The sequence below is a fragment of the Vipera ursinii genome (genome assembly GCF_947247035.1).
Source record: "Vipera ursinii genome assembly, chromosome: 2".
In the NCBI taxonomy this organism is placed as follows: Eukaryota; Metazoa; Chordata; class Lepidosauria; order Squamata; family Viperidae; genus Vipera; species Vipera ursinii.
The window spans coordinates 13778366-13790495 of NC_139513.1; the positions used below are offsets into that span (position 1 = coordinate 13778366).

A 12130-nucleotide genomic window follows, 5' to 3' on the forward strand; every position below is an offset into this window, starting at 1 on the left:
ACCACAAGAAAGCTGTTCAGACTAAACCTTTTGTCCCAGTTCTAGCATTTCAATGGCTTTTCTACAGTGTGGATCTTCTCGTGCATAATCAGTTGTTATGTACCATTTGGGTTTTTCCCACAATTGGCACATCCATGCAGCTTTTCCACCAATGATATTCTTGAGGGGGTCAAAAATATGGGCGATTCCTTATTTAGTAGTGCTTTGATTCAAGTCGGTTTTTTTCTGCACAGGTTGAGGCCTGCCTTACTGTATGCTGTACATGCCTGTCTAATTGGCCTTTTCTTGCCACTGAATTCCAGATATTTCCCCCTTTTTCAGAATCAAAAATAAGCTTCCTTGATTTTTTGTGGAGTTTTCTGAAGTGTACTTTTACCTGCTTCAAATATCTTCTTGCTTTTCTCTTGTTTCTCTCTCGCCTGCTGAGGAAAGTGTAGAATTTTGTGGCTTTCTGAAGGAAATGGAAAATATTTGAATTTCTGGCTTGATTTCCTTTCCTTTTAAAAGCTGCTTGTTATTCTCAGTTGACCAGGGTGCTCTTATTGCCATCCTCTTTATCTATAAGATTCAAAGAAAAGTGTAACTTTAGTTTTTTATAAAATGGCTTTAGAAGATGTGAGAAAAAGAAAAAAGTATACATTACTATTAATTAATACAATTAATTCTTCCCAATTAAATTAAGAGGTTGTACGGTTTTGAAATAGTTGGCATTGTCTGAATAAAGGTATTATTGCAAATGAAGATGTTGCAGCTGAGAATAAAGATCACCTGACAGTAGAAGATGGAAAGGGTTTCACAGAAAGTGTAGGCCAGCGCTGAACATGGAGTATGTAAGGCTTGGACTGTCAGGGAGAAAATAAAAAAAACTCCCTATCAGAGGGCAATGAACCGTGGTTCATTTGATGCATGGTGAACATCAGGTAAAAATAAAGAAAACCCGAAGCATATATTCTACTATAAAACTTTTAATTACAAAGAAAGACTCATGACTACATGTCTATATCACCAGACAGCACAAAGCGAAGGACAGAAGTAGTAGAAGTAAACTTTTGTGGCTGGACATGCGCACATCATAGTAGATCCAGACATGAAACCAAAACATGGCTGGACAAGTGACAATCACCTTGGTTACAATGATAAGAGTACAATACAGCTGGCAGAAAAACAGAGTGAGAGGTGCTGAGCTGACAAAACAGAAAAAACGCAGTGACATGGACCTTGCCAAGAAAGTAGCCCATTTAGTTAAGCAAGATCTCACGTTGTGGATGGCAAAAGAAGTAAAAGAAAAGGGTGAAAGAAAAAAAATGTCTTCCTTTTGACCTTGCTGGTCAAGCTCCTGTCTCTCTTCGCTCACCCAATGGATTAATTCTAAAGATAAAAATTTTATCTTGTGACTGTTTCTTACTACTACACTTGGGGAGTAGATCACTGCATGACCTTGCTGTAAAAAGCACCTGGACTTTCTCCTCCAGCAGGGGATGCTAGGCAGAAGAGTGCATTTCTCAGTTACCACTTACCTCTCTGTAATCCTTCTTTGCATACTGCAACCAATTTTGGTCTCCACAGTATAAAAAAAAATGTTGAGACTCCAGAAAAAGTGCAGAGAAGAGCAACAAAGAGGATTAGAGGACTGGAGGTTAAAACACATGAAGAACGGTTACAGGAACTGGGCATGGCTAGTCTAGTGAAGAGAAGGACAAGGGGAGACATGATAGCAGGCATCCAATATTTGAGCGGCTGTCACAGAAAGGCCAGGCAAGGCATAAAAGATGGAAACTGAATCCAATTATATTCCATTTATATTCCACTCCTAATTTCCTATCTGCGCAATCCTAAATCTCACCCCCTTACTGGGTTCTACCATCCACAAGGAGAGGGAGAGAAGATATCAGTTGGCCAACCTTATCCATTAGATTCAAGCTTGTCTCTTCAGCCTGCCTAGAGGCCATCATCAAAGACCAGAGGAAGAACCTTTGAACTGAGAAGAACAAAAGAGGGGGGGGGCAGATTCTGGTTTACATCTCTGAGTGCATTGAGCTTCTCTTTTCCCAAGAAGGGTTTTGACACATGAAACTTAACAGATCCGGGACTGACCAAATGGACAGAAGGGAGGGGTTTTACTTGGGGACACTTTAAAAGTATCGATCTGTGACCCACTTTCCAGATCCTGCCAAGATTATCCACTACCAACTATGTTTTAGTAAAAGTTCCTTCTTGGACAATCCTGTCTCCGAGAGTTCTTCTTTCCTAAAATGTGGGTTGAGGTGGGTTCTGACACTGTGGGAGTTTCAACACTGGAGGCTTTCAAGAAGAGACTGGACTACCATCTGTCAGAAATGGTGTAGGGTCTCCTGCTCAGGTGGGGGGGGGGTTGGACTAGATGACCTGTAAGGTCGCTTCCAATTCTGTTATAATATTATATTCCATGCCCAGGCACCCTAAGAAATATGCATATTATCCCCAAACATCTCAGTGGTCTCAAAACATCTTGAGGAGCTCCAGTTGGCTGGAAATGGACTGGTCATGGGGGGACAGATGGGCTGCGGGCAAACCTACCCCTTATTTTGCATCCAGCGAGCACGGTCATTTCAGAGCTGGCTTGAATTTATGGCAACCAACGCTCTTGGCAAAAGAGCACTTTGCTTTAATCAAATGGCTTTAATCAAGGCTTTTGTTTCTAAGGGATCAGATTGGGGCAGATTTGACATTAAGCCGGGTCTGCAGTGGTGGTCAACCTGGAAAGGAAACATTGTTTAGGAACCATACAAACAATGTCGTCTCAAGGGAGCGACCGGACCGAGGAAGAGATCGAGGCTTAGGGGAGAGCATCCTGGAAAACCCTTCCTGGAGGGCTGGATCTATCCGGATGGCTGGGAAAGGAAAGCCACTAAGATTCAGGGGCTCCATCTCAACGGAAGCCCACCTGGACAGGGCAGCCCATTGGCCAAGCCCACCTGGACGCCTCTCGGCTCTCCCTCACCCGCCTTCCAGACGCCATTCAGCTCCTCCTCCTCGCAGGGTCCCCGCCCTCCCCTCCAGCCTCGCTCCCTCCCAGCCCAGAGCTCCCCCCGTCCTCCCCCTCCTCCTCCTCCCCTCCAGGCACTGGCAGGCTGACCCTCCCCAGCAGCGAGAGGGGAACGTGGGAACGGGGGTGCCCAACCTTCCGGGAATCCCCGGGAGCCCCCAGGCGGGGAGCCGGGCTGCGCCAAGAGGGGGGGCTGCGGGGCAGGAGGGGGGCTCGGGGGAAGGACCTGGAGGGGATCGGAGAGCCGTTCGCGGAAGCCGCAACCCAGGAGGAGGAGAAGCGAAGGCGCAGCGCTTCCCACGGAGCAGAAAAGCCCGCGAGGAAAGGCGGAGACTCGGAAGGGGAGGGGGCGCAACTGGGGGAAACCCACCTGGCTCTCCCTCCCTCCCTCCCTCCCCCGAGGAATCCCCCCTCCCCTTCCCCCCCCCGGGGATTCCCCCCTCCTGATTGCCCTCCCCCTCTCGGAGCCTCCTCGCCCACCTGGCGCCCTTTCAGCGACCCTCCCCGCGAGGGGAACCTCCGCAGCGCCGCCGTAAGAAAGGTTGGGAGAGCAGGAAAAGGGGCGGGAGGGGCCGGAAAGTACACTCCCACAGCCTTTTTCCCGTTTCCGGTCTCCTCTCTAGGCGCCAGAGAAAAGCTCTCTGCCTTTAACCCCTTCGTGGAAGCCGCTGCGGGGAGGGGGCGAGTGTGGCTCCGCCGGCAATGCCAAAGTGCTCCAGTGGGGGACCCGCAAAAGACCGTCTCCCCCAAGGGAAGCCCCCAAATCCCAAGACAGGGATCGAGGTTAAAAAAGAAAGATACTTGCATGTGCTAATCTGCATCTCTAAATGGACATTAGGAATTCATCTTTATTAAAAAAACAATATCTAACTTTATACTGTATGTTGAGAGGAACCTGGTAGCACTTTTTCTGACTAACAAATCGCTTTAACGTGCATAACTTAAATCTGCAAAAGAGCTAGTCACTTTTCAACTCATCTGATTTTTAGCTGCCGTAGTCTCCCACGGGTCTCCTTCCAAAAAATATGCAAAATCCCTTCTTCTGAGTAAAGATGATGCAACACACCCCAACACCAAAAAAAAAAAAAAAGTTGAAGGAAACTGTTCCGGAGAGCCAAATTCTCTTAGCAGTACACCAACGAGGCAGCCGAATGCACCGCAGCGACAGGCCTTCAGATGGCTCAAATCCAAAGAAACGCGTTCTGTACGGGCTAATTCAAAAGTGGGAGGGTAAGAAGGGCCAAGTGTGAACAGGTTGCCTAGCAACCTACTTAAAGAAACTTTCAGCTCCTGGTGCGGGATGTCTTTGCCTTTTTTAAGCTGGGAAGTTGAAAAAAATGCTAAAAAGAAGGCAATAGAGTGATATCAAGGGAAATGTATGGATATAGCCAGCAGACGTTTAGGGAACCTTTATTTTTCATACACTGTTCGAATTTTGTTATGATGCCATGGTGATACACAATCAAATATAGTCAAAGTCTTTTTTTTAATCCCAAGGCATCTGTTCGTTAAATACAGTATAACTATGTTTTGGATGATGGAATTATTTTTTATCTAAGGATAACTAATGATAACAGCTCTTCAATCTGTTATTTTGTTTTATTTTTGCACAAAAAATGTACAATTTGTATTTCCATTCGTTTACATTAAGAATATGTTGTTAAAATGTATTGGTGTTGAAATAATTAGTGCACAGGTATACCTAAAACCAGTTTATTGCATTTGGCAATTGTTGTAAAAAAATCTCACTGTCAACCAATATAATTCATTTAATTTGAAATCAAGTGAAAAATTGATTTATTTTATTAAAACAAATTAATGGCAATTCTTTTATAAGAAGTTGCCTCAAACAAAATGAAATTTAAATACATTGTGCATTGTGAATGCTTTCTATTGCGTTCCTTACATACCATACTTATTGTTATGCCAAGAGACCTTGGGTATTTTTATGATCAATGTACCAGGAAGATAAGGAAGAATGCTTTGGAAGCATGACAACATAACTGCGTTTCTAAATGTCCCACGGTCATGCAAAGGAACAGTGAGTGCATTAAAGAGGAATCCAATTTGTGATGTGTGCCATATGTTCAATTAATGTAGCTTAATAATAATAATAATAAAGTTGGAAGGGACCTTGGAGGTCATCTAGTCCAACCCCCTGCTCAGGCAGGAAACTATAACAGTGATGGTGATCCTTTTAGAGACTGAGTGCCCAAACTGCAACCCAAAACCCACTTATGTATTGTCGGGTGCTGGGTGGGCATGGCCCATTGAGTCGGCTTGGCCCATTGGGTGGGCGTGTCTGTGGTGGCAATGGCAGACTGGGTTCAATCAAGACAAAGTTCAATCAATCAATTCCAACTTTGCAAGATCTTTTTTTTCCTGCAAGAAGTTGAAATTGATTGATTGAACCTTTTTTTTGCACATGCGACAGAGACCTAAAGCAAAAAGGTATTATAAAACCCAGCTGAAGGCCAAGGACTGGGGCGATAGCACACGTGCCCACAGAGAGGACTCTGCGTGCCACCTGTGGCACGTGTGCCATAGGTTCACCATCACAGCCCTATACCATTTCAGACAAATGGCTGTCCAGTCTCTTCTTAAAAACCTCCAGTGTTGGAGCATTCACCACCTCTGGAGGCAGGTTGCTCCACTGGTTAATTGTTCTAACTGTCAGGAAGTTTCTCCTTAGTTCTAGGTTGCTTCTCTCCTTGACTAGTTTCCATCCGTTGCTTCTTGTCCTGCTTTCAGGTGCTTTGGAGAATAGCTTGACTCCCTCTTCTTTGTGGTAGCCCCTGAGAATATAGTTCTGTTGAGAACTATATGCTGACTACGGTTGGCCAACCGGTTGCAAATCCATGTCGTGGTGATGCTTCATATCCTGCATTTTTCTATACCATTTCAGACAAATGGCTGTCCAGTCTCATCTTAAAAACCTCCAGTGTTGGAGCATTCACCACCTCTGGAGGCAGGTTGCTCCACTGGTTAATTGTTCTAACTGTCAGGAAGTTTCTCCTTAGTTCCAGGTTGCTTTTCTCTCCTTGATGAGTTTCCAGCTTCTTATCCTGCCTTCAGGCGCTTTTGAGAATAGCTTGACTCCCTCTTCTTTGTGGCAGCCCCTGAGATATTGCAACACTGCTATTATGTCACCCCTCACCCTTTTCATTAAACTAGACATACCCAATTCCAGCAATCATTCCTTGTATGTTTTAGCTTCCAGTCCCCTAATCATCTTTGATGCTCTTCTCTGTACTCTTTCTAGAGACTCAACATCTTTTTTACATCGTGGTGACCAAAACTGGATGCAGTATTCCAAGTGTGTGTTGTTGTTGTTGTTGTGTTGTTGTTGTTGTTGTGTTGTTGTTGTTGTTTGTGTTGTTGTTGTTTTGTTTTTTGTTTTTTTATATATATATTTAATATTATTAAGGTTTGTTTTATCCTATATAAGCTAGAGAGTGATAGATTTTAGAGTTTAGGGTTGTTAGCATATGGTTGTTTATGTTTGCTTTTTTTCTTATATATACCTTGTATTTTGCTCTGGGAAGTGGGGGGGGAAGGGGTGGAGGGGGGAGAGGAAGGGGGGGAGGGAGAAGGGAGGGGGAGGGGGGATTTGTAAGGGGAAAAATTGTATGTTAAAACTTTTTAATAAAAAAAAACTTCACGTGATCTTGATTCTATCCCTCTGTTAATGCAGCCTAGTACTGTGTTGGCTTTTTTGGCAGCTGCAGCACATTGCTGGCTCATGTTTAAGTGATTGTCCACTAGGACTCCGAGATCTCTCTCACAGTTACTACTATTGAGCAAGGTACCACCTATACTATACCTGTGCATTTGATTTTTCTTGCCTAAGTGTAGAACCTTACTTTTTTCACCATTGAATTTCATTTTGTTAGATAGCGCCCAGTGTTCTAGATCCTCCTGTATCTTAAGCCTATCTTCTGGAGTATTACTGCCAGTTTGGTGTCCTCTGCAAATTTGATGAGTTCCCCATCTATGTCCTCATCCAAATCATTGACGAAGATGTTGAAGAGCACTGGGCCCAGAACAGAGCCCTGGGGCACCCCACTACACACTTCCCTCCAGGTAGATGCAGTTCCATTGAGGACCACACGCTGAGTATGGCCGGTCATCCAGCTATGAATCCATCTGATAGTGAAGCTACCTTATCAAGTAGCAGGTTGTGATTTACTTTATCAAATGCCTTTCTGAAGTCCAAGTAAATTATATCCACAGCATTCCTCTGGTCCACTAATTTTGTCACTTGGTCAAAGAGTGCTATAAGATTTGTCTGACACGATCTGTTTCTGACAAACCCATGTTGGCTTTTAGTAATGACTTTGTTTGCCTCTTTCCTACTCACTCTCTCGCATACTTACACTTTTAGCTGCTATCAGTAGGAACAATTGCTCAAATGATTTTTTTATACAGTGTCAGGTTCACTGGCAGTTTCTGAACAGCAAATTCCTCTGAATGACATTCACAGTTATCTTTAGCAAGATTTATAGAGCTGAATGGGAAGGAGGTTACAAGAAACATATGTATTTATTTTTCTTTAATTCCTGCATACCACCTAAGCAGAAATAATATCTTTTTGCAACTAAAAGAAATTGTAACAATCCTTCCAATATCACAATAGTGTTATGTTTCATGTTTTTACATTTATTCTGGTTGTAAGATGCTCCTTTGTGTTCAGGTCTGGCCTCAGAAGGATAATGTAGCCCTTGGGGATGAAGATGCAGACCAGCAGACCAGCATTGGAGGACAAGATGGAGAAGACCTGCACAGCCACCATGTATTTCCCTTTGTTGCTCAGATAGGTGGGCACAAAAGTCACCCAGACACTGCAGAAGACCAGCATGCTGAAGGTGATAAGCTTGGCTTCATTGAAGGCCCCAGGCAGATTCCTGTCCAGGAAAGCCACTGTGAAGCAGATGGCAGACAGGGAGCCCATGTAGCTGAGGGTGTCATAGAACATGACAACAGCTTGCAAAGCCCCACCTTATAGAGCGGGCCCCACTGCTCCCACAGAACGAGCAGCCCCGGCTCTGGGGGCAGCCCACCACAGCAGTGCCGCCACCACCAAGATGAGAGTTCTGGCACTTTGTGTTTTTTTTTAATAAAAATCACTAAGAGAATGCATTCCCTGCCTTTCTTCTCGTATTTTAAGGGTTTTCTTCTCTAAACTGGAAGTTGCACCCCCAAAACATGATTCCCCCTTTCCAGCTTCCCCAAGGATAAAAAGAAATTAGCCACAACAAAGCTCTACATCACAATGCCAGTCAACCTCCTTTCCTAACTGCTATCTGCAGTTGCAGTCAGAGATTTCAAATGGAGAGGGATCCTGATGAGCAAGGGGAAGCCACAAGGGACAGTGTTTCTTTCTTGTTTGATTGCCAGCAACATATTTAACTGTTTAGTGCTGAGGGAGGTTTCAAGCAGCTTCTACACTTATTTTCATCTCTGTACCTGTTTGGTTGTTATTGAGTCTGCACGGAAGCTCCCTACTCTTTGTAGTCTCACAAAGACAAGCTTTGGGAGAAGCACTCCGCCCTCAGGATTTCATTTGATAGCTTGCGGGTAATGCTGGAACTCTACTGCTGCAAAATATAGCTTGAAGGGAAAAATCACAAGAAGAAAAGATGGAATGGCTTCCTTACAAAGAAATCCAAAAAGGTTCATTAAAGAAGCTTTTTGCTTGTTTATTCCCATTCCCATTCAGGCTCTTTCCAGAAATAATGGCATGATAAGTTAAAACCTCTCTGTACTTTTCTGCATTCATGATCCCGTCAATTATCGCCAACATCACTGGCAGAAATGCAGCCCCAAACCAGGAAAGACGATGCACCATGTTTCCCTGAAGGCTGCAAATGTTCCTTTGTCCATCTCTACTCAGATATTGTTGACAATTGGATCCAAAAATGTCAAACTTGGATTCATCACTGCATAATACTCTTTCCCACTGATCCCGTAATCCAATTTTTGTGAGCTTCAGCATATCTTAGCTGAAGCCATCTGTGGGATGCAGGCAGCACACAAAACCACACCCTCTGGTGCGTGGAAAACCTTTCTCAACAAAATCGGTCTCTGGTGCCCCAAACATTGGGGACCTCTGCCCTTAAGCTATTTTCTTTACTCTCTGCCCTTGAAGAACGATTGGAGGTTTTGAGTATGGCTAGTACAGTGAAAAGGACCAGGTGTGATATGATAGCCGTGTTCCAAAATTTGAGGGGCTGCCACAAAAAAGAGGGGGCAACCTATTTTCCAAAGCAACAGAAGGTGAAACAAAAAACAATGGAAGGAAACTAATGAAGTAAAGAAGCAACCCAGAACTAAGGAGAAACTTCCTAACAGTGAGAACAATTAACAAGTGAAACAGCTCATCTTCAGAAGTTGTGGGTGCTTCATCACTGAAGGCTTTTAAGAGACTGGACAACCACTTGTCTGAAATGGTATATTTTCTTTCTTGAGAAATAGGTTGACCCTCCCTCCTTCGTGACAGCCCCTCAAATATTGAACACGACTATCATGTCACCCCTGGTCCTTCCTTTCACTAGACATACCCAATTCCTGCGACCGTTCATCATATGTTTTAGCCTATGGCCCTCTAATTGTTCTTGTTGATTTTCTCTGCACTCTACACTCAATATATGGTGAGACGAAAAGTGAATGCAGTATTGCAAGTGTGTTCTTATTAGGGCTTTATAATCCTTCACATTAATCTTGATTCTATTCATTAATGCAGTCTAGGATTGTACTGACTTTTCTGGCAACTGCAGCACACTACTGGCTCATATCAATCAATCAATCAATCAATAAATCAATCAGAACAGCATTGGAAGGGACCCTGGAGGTCTTCTGCTCCAAACTCCCTACTCAAGCAGGGGACCCCATACCATTTCAGAAAGTATGTTTTTCAGTTCTTTCTGAACACCGTCCATTGATGGAAGCACCTACAACTTCTGAAGGCAAACTGTTCCACTGGCTAACTGTCCTGTTAGGAAGTTTCTCCTTAATTCCAGGTTGCTTCTCTCCTTGATTAGTTTCCATCATTTCTTGACTTCCCTTCTGGTGCTTTGGAAATAACTCCCCAACCTTCTTTGTGGCTGGATTACCGGATTACAATTATGTCATTCCTAGTAGTCCTTTTCTCTAGACTGGCCATACCCAATTCTTCCAACTGTTCTTCATGTTTTTGTCTCCAGGCCCTCAATCATCTTAGTTGCCCTTTGCACTTTTCCCCCAAAGTCTCAACATCTTTTGTGTAATTTGATCAAAACTGGACGCAGTATTCCATGTGCCCTAAGGCTTGATAAAGCGGTACTAATATTTCATGTGATTTGGATTCTATGCCTGTTTATAAAACCTAGGATTGCATGTTTTTTGGCTGCTGCCGCACACTGCTGTGCTTTTCAACCAGTTGTACGGGTACCACCTGTGATACTTTGGCACCTGACAGGTGCTACATGACCATCCTAGAAAAGTAGTAGTGGGGGAGGGGAACGAGCTGAACCGGTGGAGCACCACACAAGCCTGAGCGAGAGACGGCTGGAGCTGCAGGGCTGTCAGGGCTCAGCGGAAGCACCAGGATCAGTGCCAGGCTGCAGCTGGAATGTTGCAGCATCTGCAGGGTCTTGTGATTTACATTCAGATGCTTGGCAACTGATTGATATTTATAATGGTCACAGTGTTCCAAGGTCATATGAAGTGAACCTAACCTGCTGCAACCACCTGGAAGACGGGGGCAATAAAAACCAAACACACAACCCCTGCCAATCCTCAACAGAAATGCTCACAACAATGAAAACCTCGGACAGGAGGAAGAACGCCGCCGGGAGGGTAGGCAGGTGTCTTGCTCGGCTGTGGCTTGGGGGGCACTTTTTTCAGTTCCGTTGTAACTTTGAACAGTCACTAGGCGACTGGTGGTACTCGGATGGTGCCATATGCTAAAAGTGGTACAATGGGTGGGAAGGTTGAAAAGCCCTGCACTAGGACTCTAAGACTCTAAGTTACAGTTTTTGAGGCAGGTCTTGCCTAATCTGCACTTGTACCTTTGGCTTCTCCAGTCTAGGCGTAAAACCTTGCTTTTCTCCACATTAATTTTCATCTTGCTGGATAGGGTCCACTCTTCAAGTCTGACAAGATCTTTTTGGATCCTGAGCTTGTTGGATATTTCTGCCAGCTTAGTGTTATGTGCCAGTTTTGTGAGTTCCCCTTCTTAAGTCATTTGTGAAGATATTGAAGAATATGAATGAACCTTTATTGTCAAAGTACAACCATGTATACTTTGACATTGGCTGAGCCTCCCTTCGTGCCCCCACCCCCAACTCACAGTGACACAAACGTTCCATCTTATTAAACAATGTGAGCTAACACACCGGCCTCGCAAGTCAATCATGCATAAAGTTTATAAAATTATTTCCCGTTCAAAAGCCTAACAGCCCATGGATAAAAGCTGTTTTTCAGCCTGTTGGTATGGCTCTCTATACTCCTATATCTCCTACCTGATGGTAGGAGAGTAAAGAAATAGGGTCTAGGGTGTGACTCATCCCTGAGAATTTTCCTCACTCTTCCAAGGCAGCGAGCCCTGGCGAAGTCATCCAGTAGTGTCAGGGGACAGCACCCAATATCTTGTGCTTTGCTCACCACCCTCTGTAATGCTTTCCTATCTGTGGCTGTCAGACCAGCATTCCAAACCACAATGCAGTACGAGAGGACGCTCTCTATTGTAGAGCGGTAAAAGAGGGTCATTAGCCATTTTCTACCCTGTTCTTCCGCAAGACCCTGAGAAAGTGAAGTCTCTGTTGGGCCTTTCTGGCCACCTGGGTTGTATTCACTTTCCAGGTAAGAACTTTGCAGAGGTAGACTCTGCAGATACGAGATCAAAAACAAAACTTTCATTTTAAAAGGTCTTGTCTATGCTTGTTTTATTTTGGAAATTTTTTTGTGCAGTTTGTATTTATATTCACTTTCTAGATAAAATATTTTTTAAAAAATAAGCCCCTTTATGAGAAGCAAGTTCATGGGGTTGTTTTGCACCTGTTTTATAAACTGTCTCCAAATTCATGGAAACATAGCATCATAGGCTTGGAAGGGAAGCTGGGGGGG

General features: G+C 44.2%; 3 protein-coding genes across 4 annotated transcripts in view; 2 read left to right on the top strand and 1 right to left on the bottom strand.

Moving 5' to 3' along the window:
- LOC310636861 (uncharacterized protein) overlaps positions 1–12130 on the top strand; it is a 422701-nt gene that overhangs the window by 135429 nt on the left and 275142 nt on the right. The window lies entirely within an intron of this gene.
- The window catches only part of LOC310636858 (uncharacterized protein), a 342152-nt gene that overhangs the window by 114505 nt on the left and 215517 nt on the right, over positions 1–12130 (top strand). The window lies entirely within an intron of this gene.
- Positions 1–12130, bottom strand: part of LOC310636864 (uncharacterized protein) — a 121129-nt gene that overhangs the window by 21880 nt on the left and 87119 nt on the right. The gene's annotated exons all lie outside the window — the stretch shown is intronic.